Source organism: Wyeomyia smithii, chromosome 1 (genome assembly GCF_029784165.1).
Source record: "Wyeomyia smithii strain HCP4-BCI-WySm-NY-G18 chromosome 1, ASM2978416v1, whole genome shotgun sequence".
NCBI lineage: Eukaryota > Metazoa > Arthropoda > Insecta > Diptera > Culicidae > Wyeomyia > Wyeomyia smithii.
Genome location: NC_073694.1, coordinates 112,698,287 through 112,720,450, shown reverse-complemented (window position 1 = coordinate 112,720,450; position 22,164 = coordinate 112,698,287). Strand labels below are relative to the sequence as shown.

Sequence of the window (22,164 nt, the reverse complement as noted above, 5' to 3'; positions counted from 1 at the left end):
ACACCCCTCCCTCTTCTACAAGGGAGGGGTCCCATAGAAATGAAACACGAATTTCGCACAGCTCGAGAACCAATCTACCAAATACAACCAAATTTGGTATGTGGATGTTTTTAGGAGTAACAAATATGTCCATAATGGTTTGACTCCCCTCCCTCTTATGTGAGGTAGGAGTTCCATACAAATAAAACACAAATTTCAGCTTATCTCGAGAACTAATCTTCTAAATGGAACCAAATTTGGTAGGTGAATGTTTTCAGGGATAACAAATATATCAATAATGGTTTGACACCCCTCCCTCTTCTATAAGAGAGGGGTCCCATACAAATTTAGCTCAAATTTCGTACAGCTCGAGAACCAATCAAGCAAATATAACCAAATTTGGTAAGTGAATGTTTTTAGATGTAACAAACATGTCCATAATGTTTCGACACCCTTCCTTCTTCTGGCATGTCTCCAAATACCGTTTCGAAATCTAAGATGGCGACTTCCGTTTTTTTTTTGAAAAACAGCGATAAATGACCAAATACCACCCAATATGGGTATTTTCGGCATTGTTATGATACACTGAAGCCACAAACCGACCTAAGACAACATTTCGAATTGTAAGATGGCGACTTCCGGTGTCTGGAAAACAGCTGAAAATGACCAATCAACACCCAATATGGGTGTTTTTTAAACCAGAATGACGCACAAGGGCCAGAAATTGTCTCCAAATGCCATTTTGAAATCCAAGATGGCGATTTCCGGTTTCTTGAAATAACAATATAGAATGGCCAAACACCATTAAATACGTGTGTTTTGGACACCCAGAAGTTTAATCCCAAACGCCATCTTGAAAGCCAAGACGGCGGCTTCTACTTGATGAGGAACAGTCTAAATTGGTTAAATAACACCCAATATGAATATTTTCAGAGCGCATTATCTAGAAATCAAATCAAGAAAGAAACGTTGCATGTTCTTTTCTAAAAAACAGGTCAAGCAGGTTTCCACTGAAGGTTTTAAGTTGGAAAATTACCTTAAGCTTCAAAAAAGAACTGCGGAGTGAAAGTTTCTCGCAAGGAGCAACTTCTGGTGCTGTTTTGCCTCTCATCGGAGAGGAAAAATGGGATTTCTGGAACGATTTACCTGTTAAATTAGATTGAGAATTCATTATTATTCATTCAATCTCAAATATAATCATTAAACTGTTGTATTTTCTGTGAAGAAACTTAAGATCACAAACAATCCATTCCATTTTATCCATTTTTTAGAAGTTTCTATTTTGTTGCTAGTTGCTCAATCCACCTAAAAGCGAGAAACGAATTTCACATTTCTTATTTTTGCATATAAAAATCCAGTTTGTTCGGCAAAGTTGTTGCACATTTTAGAATAAACAAGTTTGCCGAAGACATACTTTTAGGAGAACTATTAGAACTATTTTTGCAATATCTTTTTATAACGATTTACTACAGTTTTGAAGTAGAATACTTCTCTCAGGAAGTTCGGCTACATAGGAATGTGAAATGAAAATCTAAAACCGAAAAAAGTGAAAAATATGTCCAATTTCAAATGCTAATAATTTCCTTCGTTCTTGCAGCAATAGATTGGAAAATCTTCTAAGATTCTTCCCAAAATAATATAGTTGTAATTTTATCATTCACACTATTGTACTATTGAAAATAGTCAAGCCTTGTCAAAACGAAAAATTCGACCTCTGATTGGTCGTTATATGATTGCTTCCCAAGCACGGTCGACAGGATCATATACCTTGCAATTGAAAACATGCTATTTGGCCTATATAAAAGCGTGTTTCAGCCGGAGCCGCTCATAATAGTTCTAGACAGCGACAACAGCAGTCGTCCTTCCTTAGCAGCAGCACTAGCCCTGTGGTTGCTCACCACGTCTCAGGAGTAGCGCGGTTTTTCTCAGCGTGTGTCGCCAGACAGCCATTATTCCCCCCGTGTTGGGGCAGCATGAAGATTGCCATCAGGAAATCCAATTTCGGAAATCAAAATGCCTTTTTCAAGGCAAATAAACAAGTCATTGAAAGTTAATAATTTTTGTCAACGCAAGCAAGCATTCTGTGTTGCATCCTAGCAATTTAAATTTGTCGCACCCGTCTAATTTTCGAATGTGAAATAGCTTCCACAGAGCATGTTGTTCGTGTATCTTAATTCCCCCAATGTTAGGGCAGCTCAAAGGTTGTAATTAGCAACCGATTTTGAACCGCAACATGCTTTTTTCAAGGCAAATAAAAAAATAATTGAAGGTTAACAATTTTCTGGCATCAACACAAGCAGACATTCTGTGCGGGATGCAATCAAATTCTGTTGTAGTTGTCTAATTTTCACTTTATTCAGTAAACCCCCCACTTTAGGGGCAGCGCAAAGGCTGAGATCAGCATAACCGACATTGAATAATAAACTGCCCTGTTAGAACGCATTCACAAAAGCAGTTAGTTCGACTATGCAGAGCTAATATGAAGTCGATTCAATCAATCAGCATAAACAGAATTTCGTCGTTTCCCAGCTGCCAAGTTGCAACATGATGCAACACGCAACAGCGAGCAAACGAAATCGCTTGATGTTACAAACCGCAATAAGATACGGGTTAAAACCGTTGCGTGTGTGAGAGCACCATCGGTGTTTATTCGCTGGATACAAAAATCAAATGCGAATTGTGGAATAACTCGTCTAAAGAACATAAGGAAATGGTAAACCTGAACTGAAAGGCGTGGCCTATTACGTAGCACCCTTCGGCTATAAAAGAGTGTTTCTGGGAAAACTAGCTACATTCACTAGTCGGAAGGTGAACTGGATGGACCGTCCACAACGTTGACAGCAGTAGCAGCAGATATCGGCACTCAGCAGGAACAGACCATAGCAGCGGGTCGCGCCTGTGGCTGCCTTCAACTTAAACAAATCACTTGCCCTGTGGTTGGTCACCACGTCTCGGGCCTCTGCCAGGCTGAACGCCAACGCGAGCGATCGGGCGAGATTTTTGCGGTACATCAGCCGGCACTTTCTCTTATGGAAAAGTAGGATCATTCTGTTTAGAAGAATATTACTGTCGGTAATATAACAGAGATGCGATTGCATTATATCCGATATGGAATTGAACAATTGTTCTTTTGAGGACAAATAAAACACTTAATTTGAAGAGTTAATAGTTCTGGGTACCAGTAGCAGTATGGTAACAGCCTCAGCGGTAGGTGCAGCCGGTACTTCCCTAAGGCCGATGTAATAAGGAAGTAAATGGAAGCGGCACGGCGAAACAGTTCGGGTGTTCTTAGACGCGCGTCATTTTTCGTACGATAGCGGCGGTATTAGCGGTAGATGCATTTCACTTACTCCAGTAAAGCCGTGTCTAATTTTCAATGTGAAAACACCTTTCTATGGTGTTGGCCGTGCACATTAGGCCTCTGCCAGGCTAAACGCGATAAGCGGCGCGAACCGATACGCCGGCCGTAGGTTAATTTACAGCCGTAAGTAGAGCTGTGTAAAAGTATTCTACTTCAACCTTGCGGTCGTGGCCTTGCACACAACCCTCCTGTGATTTTTCAATGCCATTTACTATAACAAAACATAAAATTTCACCGAAGGAAGCTTATTCTCATTTCTTATACTTCTTTAGTTATTAAAGATTGGTATTGAAACGTTGCACAAATTTAGTTAGTGTAATATTTTGATAAAATCCTCAATAACTAATGATTACATGATAATGTTACCATAAGAGATGAAAATTCACTTCCTCGAGTGACATTGTGTGTTTTACTATGATGAACAAAATTGTAGAATATTCGAAAATTATACAAAATTGCTATGAAAAGTTAAGTCGAAAAATTTGAAAGATTTTGACGGGCATTCTATGGAAAACTAAAGACTTGCTTCCACAAAAGCTCATTCTAATAGGCAGATAGAAATATGGTGTCTTCGGTGAAGTGGTTTCTTTTAAAACTTACCGCGAAGTCGGAACATAGTGGATTTTCATATGCAAAAATAGGAAAAGTAAGATTGGTTTCTCACCTTTAAGTGGATTTATCACAAATTTGTAACTTCTTTGAAACGGAGAATAAATAATTAAAGCAGTTTCAGAAAGACACTAATGCTCCAAAATCGATTTTATAAGCCAAAATAATTTCGAGCGCGTCTTTGAGGCATTGGAAAAAAGTGGCACGATCTCACACCGGTTTACGGTACATAAAAGGTTTTCCTATTTTCCTCCGTAAGGGATATTCCATTGCAAGACGAGTTTCAATAGAATATCAATTACCCAAACTGGGTTACAAAAATACGTTATACGCACGCTCACGTATGTATGCATACACATACAAACACACACACACAGACACACAAGTACACACAATTGTGTTCTACAACGTCTGAGCAACTATAAGTTTGAAGTTATCCGATATACCATAATCTGGAGCAAGGTTACAGGCTCGTAGTTTGCACCACTATGCAGTGGGACTGTAATGCGGGTACTTTTAATATGGGACATAACATGCGGGTACATTCAATATGGGACAAATTCAACTTGGTATTTTTTTTCATGTTTTCCCATACAAACGTATAAATTTTAGTTTTTTTTTGGAAAGTATGATAACAATTAAGTTGATTTCCAATGCTAACTCAAAAGTACCAAAAATCATTATGGGACAGTTATGCGGGTACCGGCAGTATAGTTGTGAGTAAAAAATGAAACCAGCAGAAATTTTCAAGGAGTATTTTTTCTCTTTAATCGTGAAAATCTATTTTAACATATAATTAGTTTGAATAAGAAAGGCTGAGTCTCGCCGCTAGGAGGATTAATTTTGTTTTTTTTTAGTAATAATTGAAGTATAAAATGTGAAATTTGGCTTAATGTTAGTACTAAAAAAAGCGAAATACAAGAAATGACTTTTAATTTGGAACACTTTAATCACGAGCAATACCGGGAACGTTCGAATCGTACAGTACGAAATTTAAATTACGCCATCCGGGGTGAGATTGTGCCAAAAAATAATGCATTTTTGTTCTCAAGCTTGTAACGCACACATTTAAGCAAAGAATTCGATCCAAAATACACCAATGCATTCTAGAATGTTTTGTTAACAACTACAACAAATATGGTTAAGTTACAATAAACTATAATTTTGCTAAAAATACATGAACTTTGGCTCAATCTCACCCCTTCTATGGGGTAAGATTGTGCCAAAAACAAAAAGTTGAATTTAATACCTGTTAAATGAACAGTAGTGTGTCTACGAATAATCCACATGACCAACATGATAAAACAGTAAGTATAGGGACGACCATAAACAACGTGGACTATTAAGGGGCTTTAGAGGGTTGATCAGAAACTATGTTTCATATGAATTATAGAAAAATGTATGGCTGGATCAAATTGATACATAGAGTAATTAGTTATGAGAACGTGGCTTATAGACAGTCTCTATACACATAGTGGCGTCCCCAGGTAGCCTAAAAAGGAAAACGTTAGGACATGAAGTTTGAGAAAACTTTTCGTTTCAATTATTATGTGTCATTGACAACTGTATATTCCATTGGAGATCTCAAAACCTCTGGAAACGTACCCACAACCCTCCTTCTTCGCTTTAAAAATCATCAGTTTATATAGAATTGGTGTACAAAATTTTGTTACATTCCATAAGTAATATCAATCATTGAAAATTTTCATCTAATAATTGAGAACAGTAAGCTTCTCAAGCTTTTAGTCATTATTTCAAAAAATACCATAGCTAGACAACATACCTTATGCTGTGGGGAAAAAAACATACCCTATGTAAACAATGCAAGTGTTTTGGTGTATACTGATATAATTTTGTCGTGAATGTGAATTCCGCACACTGTGCCGTTCAATATAGCTTGGCACAATCTCACCCCAAAAGGGCTCGAAAAGTGTACAGTTTGGAGAAACATTATTTTCTGAGCCGGCACAGGTTCAATGCATAATATTTCCTCAACACATTGGAGACGACTTCCTAACGTACCAACTGAGCAGTAAGTTGATGTGATTTCTTGATCGGGTTGGTTTGCATGAGACATTTTTGGATAACGTTATTTGCGCATGTTTTTCACCCTGTACTTTGAAACATTCTTTAAGCGAAACAGTTCACTGATATTATCTATATTCCATTTTAAGTTGTGAATAAATGTGTCATGTTTCATAAAGTATTGAATTTAAGGTATTAGGTTTTGGAAATCTCAAGTAATTTTACATACAAACATTTCCCGTTTTGGCTCAATCTCACCCCCGTGGCTTAATCTCACCCCGGCAGACGGTATGTTAAGCTCACATATTTTGATCAAAGAAGCTACAGTTTTAAATAGTCTTTGAACTTCAGTTCTTTCCATAACTTTTAAACCACACATCAAATTGTTATGAAGTTAGCTACTTCTAAGTTTGAGAGATAACCCGTTCGTATGACACTAGTTATGTTCAAACAAGTCATTTAATCTTTAAGATAATTGGCTTTCGTTATTTTCACAAGTTATTACATAACCGTTGAAATGAAAGTCCGGTTATAATCAAATGAAATGGAAATCTATAGGATAGCCAAACCTTTCATTTGACACTAAAATTGTTGAAAAAAGTCCAGCCTCCAGTCCAGGAAAACGAGCGAATTTAAAAGGTCTTCAGGACACGTTTCTTCTCACAACTTTTGAATCATGTTGAATTATAAAATTCATTAGTTAATCCTTAGCCCGTTCATTTCATATCAATACTGTTCAAATCGGTTGTATACTTTTTGAGATAATGAAGTGTTCGCGCCAAAACTCCCGCCTCAGCTGGGCATGACTGTCATCCGTGAGTAACCAGCTGAAGCCCAAGCGACGCCGACTTCCGCGCGCTTATTTTGCGGCTTTGTTTGCCGCTCGACAATGCTGCCCACTGCCCGGTAGCCTATGAAAGCACTCTTCACAGCAGCGCCAGTGTTAGTCATTTCAGTGAGTCGATAAACGTACAGCGGCAGCGCCGGCACGCTGCCTCGTTGTAAATGTTATACCGTCTCGAATAAATGTAGTACAGTGAAGACTTGCGTTTGCGTTGCAGTCCGAAAGAAAACCTTTCCCTGGGCCCTAATTGTCCATCGTGATGCCAAAGGGCGAAAAATAGAACACAACGTAGGGCCGTGCGCGATCATGAAGTTTAATGATTTTCACATTTTGATACACACTCAATTTATCTCGGCATACTTCCCAACATGGATGGAGCTCGACGAATTTTTTAACAAATGTCATCAATATATTTCGACGAACATACAGCAAATATATCGATCTACCGTTAACCAGCAGGTATAAAATTTCTTTGAGCTGTTGAGTTCTCGACAATAAAATCTAAGTGTGTACATTACAGGCAAAGTAACAATTCGATTACAATAAAAACACACACATACCATCTGCCGGGGTGAGATTAAGCCACGGGGGTGAGATTGAGCCAAAACGGGAAATGTTTGTATGTTCAATTTCTTGAGATTTCTAAAACCTAATACCTCAAACTCAATACTTTATGAAACGTGACATATTTATTCACAACTTCAAATGGAATATATATAACATCAGTGAACTGTTTCACTTAAAGAATGTTTCAAAGTACAGGGTGAAAAACATGCGCAAATAAAGTTATCCGTTATCCAGGGAAACCAACCCGATCAAGAAATCACATCAACTTACTGCTCAGTTGGTACGTTAGGATGTCGTCTCCAATGTGTTGAGGAAATATTATGCATTGAACCTGTGTTGGCTTAGAAAATAATGTTTTTTCAAACTGTACATTTTATGAGTCTTTTTGGGGTGAGATTGTGCCAAGCTATAATGAACGGTACAGTGTGCGAAATTAACATTCACGACAAAATTATTTCAGTATTCGCCAAAACACTTGCATTGTTTACATAGGGTATGTTTTTTTTCACAGCATAGGGTATGTTGTCTAGCTATGATATTATTCAAAATAATGACTAAAAGCTTAAGAAGCTTACTGTTCTCAGCTGTTAGATGGAAATTTACAATGATTGATATTACTTTTGGAATGTAACAAAGTTTTGTACACCTATTTTATATAAACTGATGACTTTCAAAGCGAGAAAGGAGGGTTGTGGGTACGTTTCCAGCAGTTTGGAGATCTCCAATGGAATATACAGTGGTCAATGACACATAATAATTGAAACGAAAATTTTTCTCAGGCTTTATGCCCTAACGTTTTTTCTTTCTAAGCTACTTGGAGACGCCACTATGTGTAAAGATACTGTCTATAAGCCACGTTTTCATAACTAGTTACTCCAGATATCGATTTGATTCAGTCATACATTTTTTGCCTTTCTCCAGAAAGGTATAGCAATCACTTGCAAAACCGAGAGTATAAAAGTGCTCCAAAGGGCCGAATGGCATATATCACTCGACTCAGCTGTGTGTGTGTGTGTGTATGTGTGTTTGTGTGTGTGTATGTGTGTGTGTGTGTGTGTGTGTGTGTGTGTGTGTGTGTGTGTGTGTGTGTGTGTGTGTGTAGGTGTGTGTATGTGTGTGTGTATGTGCAGATTTTTATTCTCACTCACTTTTCTCAGAGATGGCTGGACCGATTTTCATGAAATTAATTGCAAATGAAAGGTCTCGTTGTCCCATAAGACCCTATCGAATTTCATTGTAATCGGATTTTAAGTTTAGAGGTTATGTATTAAAATGTAAAAATCATGAAACATCATCATCTCGAAAACTACACAACCGATTTGAACAAAATTGATTTCAAATGAACGGGCTACCTGAAATATCATTAACTTTCGAATTTCATAAAGATTGAACATACAGATTGAAACGTGTTTTGAAGACTACTTAATCTCACTCGTGTTTCTCAGAGATGGCTGGACCGATTTTCATAAAATCAAAGTCATATGGAAGGTCTTGTTGCCCCATAAGACTTTATTGATTTGTTTTGCAATCAGACTATTACTTTACCTGTTATGTTTAAAAATGTGAAATCCAGCTGTGAAATGGAACATATTCCAAAGACTACTTGAACTCACTCACTTTTCTCAGAGATGGCTGACCCGATTTCCACAAAATTAGTGTCAACTAATAAGTTTAGCTGCCTCTTAACACCCTATTGAATTTTACTGTAATCGGACTGTAACTTCGTCTGTAAAGTACCAAATTGTGAAAATCACGAAACTTCATTATCTCAGAAACTACAGAACCGATTTGATCAATATTATTATCAGAGGAGCGGGCTAGTTAAGGGTTAACTGATGAATTATGATTGAACACGTGGTTCCAAAGTTTTGCTGCCCTATACGTTCCCATTTCATTTGATTATAACTGAACCTAAGCAACCGTTATGTATTGAATTGTTAATACAACAACGAAAGTCGATTATTTCAAAGATTAAATGACTTATTTGAACATAACTAGTGTCATATGAACGAGTCATCTCTCAAACTTACAAATAACAAATTTCATTACAATTTGATATGTGGCTCAGAAGTTATGGAAAGAAAAAAAATTCAAAGGCTATTTAAAACTCTACCTGCTTTGGTTGATATATGTGGTCTCAACATAATTTAAATGTGGTTTTGAGCTATTTGAACGTTCCAAATTCATTGATTCCTTGCGATGTGTTTAAAGTCTGCAAATGCACGACGAATCGGCGATAGGATATGATCAAAGTCAAAAGACAAATCGTTTGAAATGATTGGTTTAATCGAAATGACAACATCCTCGACTTTTGGCTTTTGTACATCGCCCTAATTCTGAATATATTCATATTGGATGGTATTCGGTCATTTTTAACAAATTTTCTGGCATCAATCTGACACCGGAAATACTCATATTGGGAGGTATTAAGTTATTTTGGTTGTTTTACAGAAACTAACAGTGGTCGTCTTTAAATTCAAAATGGTGTCAAGGGTCAATGTTTGGTTTCTATGCATCTATGCATTATTTGGTCATTTCCGACTGTTTCCTATAAGTTGCCATTTAGCGATTCAAAATGGTGCTTGAGGTCAATTGTTTGCTCGTTGCATCATTCTGGTTCCAGAGATACTCAAATTGGATGGTATTTGGTGATTTTAGGCTGTTTTTCACAAACCGGAAGTTGCCATCTTAGATTTCAAAATGGTATTTAAGATAATTTCTGGCCTCTGAGCGTCATTCTGGTTGAAGAAACACTCATATTAGGTGTAATTAGATCATTTTCCGCTGTTTCCCAGGAACCGGAAGTCGCCAACCTAGAATCCAAAATAAGCTCTGTGGTCGATTTCAGCTGCTGTGTATTATTCTAGATCCGGAGATACTCATGATAGACGGAAATCGGCCATTTTTGGCTGTTTTCCAGAAACCACAAGTTGCCATCCCACAATTCATAATTGTGTCTAAAGTCGATTTGTGGCTCCAGTGCATCATTACGATTTCGAAAATACCCATATGGGGTGGTATTTGGTCGTTTGCCGCTGTTTTTCCGAAACCGGAAATCGCTATCTTAGAATTCAAAATGGTATCTGTGGTCGAATTTAGCTCCTGTGTGTCTTTCTTTATCCGGATATTATAATATTGGGTGAAAATCGTTCAGTTTTGGCTGTTTTCCAGAAACCAGAAGTTGCCATCTTACAATCGAAAATGTTTCCTGAGGTCGATTATGGAACATATTTGTTACCACTAAAAACATTTACCTGCCAAACAAGGTTCCATTTAGTTGATTAGTTCGCGAGATGTGCAGAAATTTGTGCAGAAACATGTGCTTCTAGAAGAGGGAGGGGTGTCGCACCATTATGGACATATCTATTACCCTTTAAAACATCCACATGCCAAATTCGGTTTCATTTGCTTGGTTTGTTCTTGAGTTGTGCAGAAATGTATGTTTCATTTGTATGGGACCCCTCCCTTCCAGAAGAGGGAGGGGTCTCAAACTATCATAGGAACCTTTATCGGCACCAAAAACCCCTACATACAAATTTTCACGTCGATCGGTTCGGTAGTTTTCGAGCCTATATGGATCAAACAGACAGACAGACCGGACTACATTTTTATATGTATAGATTACAACATCAATATTTTAGAACATAAAGAGTGAATATACATTTATCGGATTGAAGTGTTCATGTAAATCTATTTTTACAAATAAAAGTTTGAATGAGAAAGGCTGGGTCTGCCCGCTAGGTGGATTAATTTAGGTTTTTATAATTCATATTAAACGTAGTTTCTGGTCAACCCCCTACCGCCCCTTAATAGTCCACGTTGTTTATGGTCGTCCCTATAATACTGTTTTATCATATTATTCATGTGGATCATTCGTAGATGCGCTACTCTTCATTTAACAGGTATTAAATTCAACTTTTTGTTTTTGGCACAATCTCACCCCATAGAAGGGGTGAGATTAGGCCAAAGTTCATTTAATTTTAGCAAAATCATAGTTTATTGTAACTTAACCATTTTTGCGGCAGTTGTTAACTTAACATTTAAGTGTGAATTGGCGTAAATTGGATCAAACTCATTACCTAAATGTGGGCATTACAAGCTAAGGAACAAAAACATACCTTTTTTTGGCACAATCTCACCCCGGCAGACGGTACAGAAAATGCTCAGCTCGTCGAACTGAGTCGAGTGATATACGTCATTCGGCCTTTTGCGGCACTTTTATACCTGTAGTTTTTGCAGTGATTGCAATACATTTCTAGGAGAAAGACAAAACCAAAAATAAATCCACCTATCGGTGAGACCTAGCCTTTCTCTTTCGAACTTATTATTTGGTCGGCGCGCGACCAGACTGAGCCAAGCGCCAAACACATTGTTTTGAGTAATTATCATTTGAAGTTTGACCACCCATAAATTAATCGTGTTTAAACATATAGTTAATTCAATGCAAACATGTAATGAACAGGGCTTAATAAATGTCCTTTCATCATAAATACACGAAAAATAGCAATAATTGATAAAATATTTGGTTTTTATTTTTGACACCTATGCACTCAGTTCACTCTGGCCGAACAAAAATTTTAAAAGTTGGTCTTCAGTTCGGTCTGGTCAAACGTATTTACTACAACATATCAACTTGTCTATTAAACAAGCTAATTTTTCTCACTAGTCAAACGTAATACATAGATATCAACGCTGCTTTATCTCTCAGTCCTATCTGTATCAGAAATTATACAGCTGATAGACAAGCAAAGCTTTAATTCTGTTGCTCTATTTCCTGGTGCCAAAGCGTACCAAGTGCTAAGTGTTAAGATAGTATCAATATGAAATGCTCTGGTATTTTTGGAGCGGGTATTGTCTAATTTTATTGATTTAACGTATATTATACCCAGTCCTGACGTTTGTTACAAGAAAAAAATTAATATTATTTGAAAAATATCAAATGGAAACAAGGTTGCATGTTCAATTTTGGGGTGTCAATTACATTCAATTGGGCGCGTGACGATAGCTCGCTCCACAAGTACAATATTAAAACTTGATGTACGACAAACTTGCAGCCCTAAAGTAATGCCACAAGTTTGCTGAAGAAAGCAATGCTCTAACTCTTATGCCTGAAGTGTGAGAGCCCATATTCAGCGGGATGTTCAGCCAATATTCGCGGTGAATAATATAATAATCACCGCGAACATTTACTGAATATTGCGCGAACATTTACTGAATATGGGCTCTTACGCTTCAGGCATAAGAGTTAGAGCATTGCACTATTCGACAAACTTGTAGTACTGCTTAGGGACTACAAGTTTGTCATACATCGTTTTTCTAAATTGGACTTTTGGAGCGAGCTATTAGCACGCGGCGAAAAAGCACCCTAAAATTAAATATGCAATCTTCAATGGAAATAAAATGCACTTGGTTCGTTCTGGTTCAACAAGATCTTGAAAAAAAAGTGATGTGCCAATTGAAACGAAATTCAGCTCTACGAAAACCACCTGGGTGTTTATTTATCTAATTCTGATGACAGTCGTATTAACGAGCTGTCCGAAGCGGAGAAATAAGTTACTGATTGAAATAAATCGCAAAGTTAGCTTTTGAATCACAAACAATCACTTTATTTAGATACCATGTGTGACGTCACACCCTGCGAAGAACCCAATGCTCCGTCACGAGCCTTATAATTAAAGTTTAATTTTGTTCCTAGGAGGGCATTGCCTTCTGCTATGCTTTAGTCAGGCGAAACATTTGGTTCCCTTGACAGAGGACCGCGAACGTCTCTGTCAACACTCTATGTATCAACAGATTATGCCACAGGTGGCAAAGAACTTCGCGCAGCCTTCTGCTGTGCTACAGGCAAACAAACTCGAATAAAATAAACAAGTTTTGTGTTATAAACAAAACAGAAGTCGCCGGTTCAACGGTGTTGATGCTCTCGCATGCGTTCTATCGTACATGCGGTACTAGATTATAGGTTAAGAGATTAGTAAGGTAAACAGAGAGTGGAGAAAGTCTCTCTCTCTGAGTTACCGGTAGGGTATATTTAAGTAGTGATGTACGAAAATAAAGTCAGTTAGTCCACCGTTATCTTGTGTATTAATTCCGCGCCAAAGGCGCGTACAGGGATATCTAGTAGAAGAATTCCCTGGTAGGTTATAACCTACACATCTGGTGACAGCGCGTGGTCTTTTCCGCGCCATTGAATCTTTTCTTTAATCGGACGTATCTCGGAAGTCAGACGCGGTCGTAAACTCGGTCGTAGTAATCACGCTAAGGGAGCAAAAAGAAAAAGTAGTGGTTTAAATATCTGTGGTTCAGTGAAAAATGAAATAGTTTTTCGGAGTTTTAATCCAAGTAGTGCTCGCGGAGGAAAAAGAGTGTGTTATTTAAAGAAAAAAAAAAGGAAAAAAAAAGAGAACTGAAGAAAAAGTACTTAACGATTTATCGAGGTCAGCAGCTTGGAAAGTAGTGCTGCTAGTGAAAGAGAAAAAAAAAAAAGAAAAACGAAAATCGAGAAAGGACGTTGACAAAAAGTGTTCTCTTTTCTCGCTTTTTGCATGGAAGTGAACTGAGTTGGTAGCAAACCCAAGCGAGTGACATTCGTATGCGGGGAAAAGGTGCTGTGTTTTGCTGCTGAAGACGACTTGTAAAGTGCGATCGTTTTTTTTCATAAGGTGCCGAAGTTACGTGGTGGAAATTGAAGTCAACAACGATGACCGGCCCTGTGTCAAGGATACTCGGGTGAGTGAGTCATTTCCTTTTTTATTATGCGGCATATTGCAAAAGCAGAATAGGTGTTAGACGGTTATGACCATAAATGTCAAGATTAAAAGAGCTTAAGGATTATGTCTACCAGGAGTACCATAATCTGAGCAATAACATAAACAGGCCGAGAACGCGGGCGGCAGTCGCTAATAGAAGAAAATTATTAAGCGACGCTTTAAACGACTTTTCGGAAATTTTAAAAGAGTATGAAAATTCGAATTTAACGCCAGAACATTGGAATAGATTAACAGATCAGTACACACTTGTTCAATCGAAAGTGTGTCTGGCATTGAAAATCTTAAATAACTCGGCGATTGTTCCTGAGCCAAACAGAAATAGAAGATTATCAGAAAATTGTCTTGAGTTTGAGACATCAGATCTTGCAGAAGATCAGTTGGCGAACTTAGAGCGATCGGTGATTTTTGAAGATCCCCGCTTTCATCGACCCTTGTAGAAACTCAGGAATCAAGGGGTGAGAAGCTCACAGTGAATTAACATCTATTGAATCTTTTTTTTAAAACTGATAGAACAAAAAATTACCAAATATAAAACCATTTAGGAGCTATTGACGATAGAAGAGAACGACGGAGAGATACACATTAGGAGACATAAATGACCTTGGAGACTACATTAGGCGAACTACAATCGTAACAATTCTTCAGTGGTTCGTAATAATAACGATTTACAGGTTATCACATCTACTTGGGTCGAGAGGCCAATTTGTGTAAACAATCAATTCGCGCCGCTGCTGCGCGGTTGATTTTATTTCTGAAACGGCAAGCAATAAAACTCTAGGCACGACAAGTGCACGCAAGCGATTTTCGTTCATTTGCCCAACAAAATAATTAAAGTGGCAGAGCGGGAAGCAAACGGGCGGTAACACCGCTAGCAAATCGAATTTAAGAACGCAAACAGATACTCGCAGAGCTGCGCACATGGAAATCACCTTAATTATTCTAAGAGAGAATTTTAGCACACGGGTGGCTACGTTATCGTTAGCAAATATAAAAAGGGTAAAGTCGCATTTCATTAATGTCCAATAAAGAGCGTGAGAGCGGTAACTACGAATTGCGCGCTCACACGTTGCATACAAAAGTTAGTCAGTTGTACTAATTGTCGGGTACGCTGTCTCTGTTTATGAATTTTGCAGTGTTATTGCGATCAGCTGTGCCAGCCACGGCCAAGGTCGTATTTTGTAAGCATCAATTTTAATGGCCAATGGTAAGAACGTTTTGCTACCATACATGGCTTACCAGTAGCGGTGAATTGCTAAGAGGGTAAAAAAAATGGATACATCTATAAGCGCAACGCGCGCAGCGATGGTGACATACCCACCGGAAGAGTAAATAGTAACTGACGGCAGAGATATATAATGTTGGAAGTTTACGTTAAAATATTATTTCATGAATAAGAAATGGCACCTTACGCCATCTAATATAACCATTAACAATCTTTGATTAATTTAATTACACTAAATAGAAATGATTTTTTTTTTTAAAATAATCATTTAATTACTATGAAAACCTAAAGTTATTTATTTAATTAATGAAGATAAACGTTGAACCGTTGACACTAAATGGTTCGAAACTTGGTGTTCAGATTTTTTGATGGCGCGACGAAGAAATTAGAGTCGGTCACGCTACGTTATCACATCTGGTCAACAGAATCGTTAGTGACACCTAGAAAAAAAAGAAGAAGGCTACATAAGCCTTATATAGTCTTATAGTATTTAGTCCGCAGTACCTTTTATTGTTTTTATGAAATATATATAAAATTTTATATTTATAATGGAGTACACGTTCCCAAAAGCAGATGCCATGCAGTGCATCCCAGAATTTGATGGATCGCTAGACGAACTAGAAGCGTTCGTTTATCATATCGAGCATTTTGCTCGGGAGATACCAGAAGGAGTATCACACGCTCCACTGGTTTACATCATTCTATTAAAACTAAAAGGCAGAGCTGCTGCAGCAATACATAGAATTAACGCAAATGCTTGGCCACAGGTTAAGCAGAATTTATTAAAGGAATTTGGGGATATTATACGCATCGAGGCAGTTATAAATCAAGTAGAAACATTGAAACAGGAAGCGAATGAGACCTTTCCTGATTATAAAAAGAGGATATTGAAAATTAAGAAGCAAATCGACTCCTACGAAACTAATTGTACGAAGTCATGCATGATAGTTAGTCTTCGATTACACTTCATGGCGGGTTTGTGTGACACTGCATTGAAAGAAGCTGCTCAAGGTAAACGAACATTGAAGTTAGAAGAGCTGCTGGATGACTTAGAGGATTACTACCATGAGCGTAATCACATTCTGGAAATAGAACATAGAATACAGGGCCTAGAATTGGTCGAAAGACAGCGCGATGCGCTTAGACAATTTAATAGTAGCAGAAATATTTTTACAATAAATCACAAAGACGCTGATTATAGCAACAGCCGTCTTGGAAGAAATGAATATTATAATTACAAAAATAGAGATAGAATAATTTACAAGCAAAACAATTATAACAATATATGTGGATCTAGCGACGGTAATCGATCCAAATACAATTATCGCACAGCGCGATCATACCGACGGAGCCAAGGGAACTACGCCCATGGTTGGAAATATAATTATTATGGTCAAAATGGACCAACTGATAGGAGGTACAGGAATTCGTATACCCGGATGCCTCAGAAAATGCTTATGGTAGCCAACATTAATGAAAGAAGTAATAATTCGCAAAAAGAAGGTATTTTGGATCCTGTTGCACAGGAATATTTTAACGAGGATTTAGCAGAAATTTGCGAAGATGTTGACTGGCGGAGATGTACCGATGAGCCCAGCAATATAGAAATAGCCGATTGGAGGACCGCATGCAATCACATAAGAGACAACAGTGCTTGTGTGGCTAAGCGAGTATATTACGATGTCAGAGGGCACTTAATGTTAACCCTACTGGCTAAGCAGAATGTCAAATTTACGTTGAACCTGATCTTAGATACAGGTGCATGTGCGAATATAATTAATGCACGCATTGTGAATCTTTTGAATGTACCGGTAAATACACAGGATGTAACCACTTTTGGAGGTATCGGCCAAGACATTGTGCGAACCTCAGGTACAATTATGTTGGATTTAATAGTCGGAGACTTTTTGATCCCGACGCAATTTCATATATTAGAAAATTTGCCAAGCGACGGATTAATCGGAGCAGAATTCTTAAAGAAGCATACGCTTCAAATAGGAAATAATTTTGATTACATAGTGTTCAAAAAACACGGAAACAGAAGTCCGGACGACTTGAGTCCGTGGAGTATGCCCAAAGACGAAGTCCTCAGTCGACATGTTTATGTGGCAGCCAGAAATAGAGTTATGGTGCAGAACGAGTTGCGAGATACTAGCAACACAGCCCGCAATGAGGCTGACGTAGACAAAAACGAAATAAATAGAGAGCACCAAACATATCGAAATGAAGAGCCGAAGAACAATTTTCTTGACTCGAAGAATACTATAATGCCCGAATTGGACCTAGACTCGAGGCTTGACTATGACCTGTTGGAGCACAAGCTGACACCAGAGTCAAAAGGAAATGCAAGAATTGAAAAACTACGGCAAGTGCTGAATTTGGCGCACTTGCCTGATAGAGAATTCAGGACAGTGAAGAATATGGTCGAAAGCTATGCGGATATATTCTTTTTCGAGGGCGACAAGTTAACTACTACTGACGCCGCCGTACACACGATAGAAACTTCATCGGAGGTGCCTATCAATAAGCGGCAATATAGATTTCCGGAGGCCACGAAACGGCACATTAATAAGGAAATCGATGAAATGAGGGCGCAGGGTATTATTAGACCCAGCACTAGTCCCTGGAATGCACCGGTGTTATGTGTACCAAAGAAACCGGATGCTGACGGTAATAAAAGATACAGAATTGTGGTAGACTTTAGATCATTGAACGAAGTTACCAAGCCGTTTGTTTACCCAATACCTCTTATAAATGAGATATTGGATAATGTTGGAGGAGCAAAATATTTCTCCTCAATTGATTTAAAATCGGGGTTCTATCAAGTCCCGATAGACCGCCGAGATGCGGCTAAGACGGCGTTTTCCACTCCCAAAGGCCACTTCGAATTTACACGGATGCCGATGGGGTTAAAGAACAGCCCCTCAACATCCAAAAACTTATGAATACTGTTCTCTTTGAGATAGGGGACGTGAAAGCTTTTGTCTACCTCGATGATATTATAGTTTTCGGTGACACTATCACCGACCATAATGATAACTTGCGAAAAGTATTACAAGCTTTGCGCAAACATAACTTAAAAATAGAACCATCAAAGTGTCAGTTTTTGAAAAAGGAACTGGAGTATTTGGGTCATGTCGTTAATGAAGAAGGCATAAAACCCACCAATGCAAATATTAAGGCCATTCAAAGCCTTAAGCCACCCACAAACGTAAAAGGTATAAGGTCATTTCTGGGAACAGTAAATTTTTACGGGAAGTTTATCCCCAACATCGCGGAGAAGCGCAAGCCGCTGAATGATTTGTTGAAGAAAGACGCTAGATTTGTGTGGGGAAAAGAATGTCAGGAAGCGTTCGAATTCCTTAGAAACGCGCTGATTACAGAGCCGGTTTTAGTCCGGCCAGATTATCAAGACACTTTCGTTATTACGACAGACGCTAGCAATTATGCTATTGGAGCCGTCCTGTCGAATGAAAAATCCATGCACCGGCCGATCGCGTTCGCGAGTCGTGCACTTGTAGGTGCAGAGACCAGATATCATATCATAGAAAAGGAACTATTGGCTATTGTATGGGCCATAGAATACTTCAAACATTACATTTTTGGTCAAAGGTTTATCGTTTACACAGACCACAGACCACTTATAGCGATTTGGAGGCTCAAAGAGACATCTCCAACGCTGACAAGGTTGAGACTAAAGTTGCAGGGTTTGGAATGCAGCATCAGGTATAAACAGGGTAGCGAAAATACAGTCGCCGATTTTTTGTCACGTTTATCAGATGGGACGTGTCAGGGGCAGGAAAGTTCACCCCACAGGCAGATAGCCATGATTACGCGCCAGCAGAAACGCCTGCTAGAGCAGCAGAAGAACGCTTCGGATGATTTTAACGGCACAATACAAGATTTGAGTGCCATAGACATTGCGGACATCGCTGAGGACGAGGATGAGCAACAACTCGTCAACATTTCATATGATGACTTTTCACAGGCATTATCAAATGACCTGATACCAAGTGAGACGGTGGAAGTCTCGAAGAGAATATTGGACGAGAGGAATATCGAAGCTCGTCTTGTCATTTTGAACAGTCGGACGGCGTACAGAGAACTTCAGACACTGTATCAGCTGTCACAAGGATTGAAAGACTACGTAGAGGATGGTGTACTCAAATTTAAAGACAAGAAGGTGGGCGGTTTCATAGTAGACGGCAGCGAAAGTTCATTAATCGATTGCCGGAAATTTTTTTCACAATTTTTAGATAGCTTCAATAAGAGCCCCACGGCAGTAAAGGGAGCCGGGGTCATTCACCTAATATCATTCAGAAAAATCAAGCAACAGGAAGTTCTGCAAATGATTCAGTTCCTAGCGGGTAAGCTAGAAAAACAAATAGTATTATATAATGCTAATAGCGAGCGTACAGTAATTGCGCCAGATCAAGTGGAAACAATTTTAAAGGAATTTCACGATGCACCATTAGGAGGGCACGTAGGAGCGCGACGAATGCGCCAGAGAATTGGCACACTTTTTACGTGGGCTACGATGAAACGGGATATCGAGAACTACGTTCGGCAGTGTGATTCCTGCCAAAAGAACAAAATTGGAAGATCAAACAAGATACCGATGCAGATCACCACAACCGCATCGGAGCCAGAAAAATTATACATGGATATAGTAGTATTACCCGAGTCCGACTTAGGAAATCGTTATGGTCTGGTCATGCAAGACGACCTAACTAGATATTTAACTGTCGCACCTATGGAAAACCAAGAAAGCCAGACGGTAGCGAGGACTTTTGTAGAGAATTATATTTGCAAATTTGGCGTACCGTTGGAGTTAGTTACAGATAACGGTGCGAATTTTGTAAGCACACTCATGAAAGATGTGTGCAAAATTTTGAAAATTAAGAAAATAACGACGAGTCCGTACCACCCACAAACAAATTTGGTGGAAAGATCTAATCGGGAGTTAAAAACTTACCTAAGGCAATTTATTGGCGGAAAACCGCACACGTGGGATAACTTACTCCCATTTTTTACGTTTCAGTATAATACTTCAGTAAACTCATCAACGGGGTACACCCCTTTCGAATTGTTGTATGGACGTACAGCACGCATTCCCACCTCCATTTACAAGCGGAATGGAGTGGACAATTTGACATATGAAACATATACACAAGAGATGAAAAAAATATTTTTTGACCTCCACGCGAACGCACAAGCCAACCTGAAAAGGAGTAAAGAGAACCGCAAACAAATTTACGACAGATCATCTAATGATTACAAACCCATGTGGGGTGAACAAGTATTAGTGAAGGCCGTAGCGACTGGTGCAGGCCAAAAGCTTCAGAACATATGGAGAGGACCATATGAAGTAGTGGACATTCCAAGCGAAATGACCACAGTAATTAGAAACGGAAATCGTTTAGAAAAAGTTCATAATAACCGGCTTAAGCGTTATTATGACTGAATATATGAACTTAAACTATGCTTTCAAGGTTAACGGACAGAATATATTTAATGAAATACGATATTGGAGGGCATGAGTTATAATAGTAAGCACCTAAAACTGTATGAAAAAGTAAGGTAAAAGTAAAATATAGGCGTGAAGAAATACGAAAAGTCGCCGAAAAATATGAATGATTTTATTGACGGGAGTCCATAAACAGAACCAAACGGGAAAAAGTATACTGAAGTATAGGCGTGAAGAAATACGAAAAGTCGCCGAAAAATATGAATGATTTTATTGACGGGAATTAATAGGCAGATCCAAACGGAAGAGAGCATACTGAAGTAAAGGCGTGAAGAAATAGGAAAAGTCGCCGAAAATATCAAGAGCCTTTCAATGACAGGAATCAAAAGGCGTAACAAGGTTTAAAAAAGGAAATGACGTGAAAAAATACGAAAAGTCGCCGATAGAGATATACAGCCTTGGAGGATACCGGTCAAATGGCATAACACAATTGAAAAAAATTAAAATACGAATGGAGGCGTGAGGGACGAGTAACCCAGCCGATAACAGTTAAATAAATAGAAAACTTGGGGAATTTGAATGACTAGAATGACCTGGAAGGTGGTGATGGAAAATTAAAGAGTTAATAGAAATTGAAACAGCATTTGTTTGTTTTTTTGTAAAATGCAAATGTAAACATGGGAAAATTATATAGTGAACAAAGACCTCATGAAAACGAGATTTGATTAATGGCTGATGGCCCAATGAGAAAAGAAAACCGATTAATGAAGTATTGGATTTTTTTTTTTTTCTTCTTTCTTCTTTTTTGAAAGGGAGAAAACTTAAATGACGGAAAACAATAGAACTAGGAGAGACTTTGGACAAGAAGGCTAAACCTACCGGACAAGGAGACTGCTGACTTTAAGAGATTCAGACTATTCTAATTTTAGTTAAGGACGAGCGAATGTAGACAACGGGGTGGTTACCCAAAATGATTGACGGGAGTGCAAATTGAGTGAGAGAAAAACAAGGGAATAACCGGCCCAGGATGATTGAGTGTGCGAGTTTTCGTTTATTTCCTAACCTTCTTATCTTTCAGGAATCTCTAAAGTGGGCGGTCGCACCTTCGGACGGAAGGGGGAGAGGTACTATGCAGGCAACTGCATACTAAGGTGAAGTGTAAGTAAAGTAAGTATGACAGTATGACAGTAGCAAGAGACGAATCGAAACTAAATAATTACAGATTTAAAAGAGATGCAAAAGATTAAAGAATAAAGCAGATGAGAAAAGTGACGGGACATTTTAAGTGCACATAGAAGATGATATGAGGTGTTAAGAACA

At 38.4% G+C, this 22,164-nt stretch overlaps 1 protein-coding gene across 3 annotated transcripts in view; it reads right to left on the bottom strand.

The window, feature by feature from the left end:
- LOC129718123 (tachykinin-like peptides receptor 99D) overlaps positions 1 to 22,164 on the bottom strand; it is a 373,090-nt gene that overhangs the window by 307,761 nt on the left and 43,165 nt on the right. The window contains exon 1 of one of the 3 annotated variants that reach the window (XM_055668551.1): positions 1,016 to 1,126. The exons of the other annotated variants lie outside the window; for them this stretch is intronic. The gene's annotated coding sequence lies outside the window, so the exon portion shown is untranslated. Of the gene's footprint in view, positions 1 to 1,015; positions 1,127 to 22,164 lie in introns of those variants that run through there. 3 annotated transcript variants of the gene reach the window in all.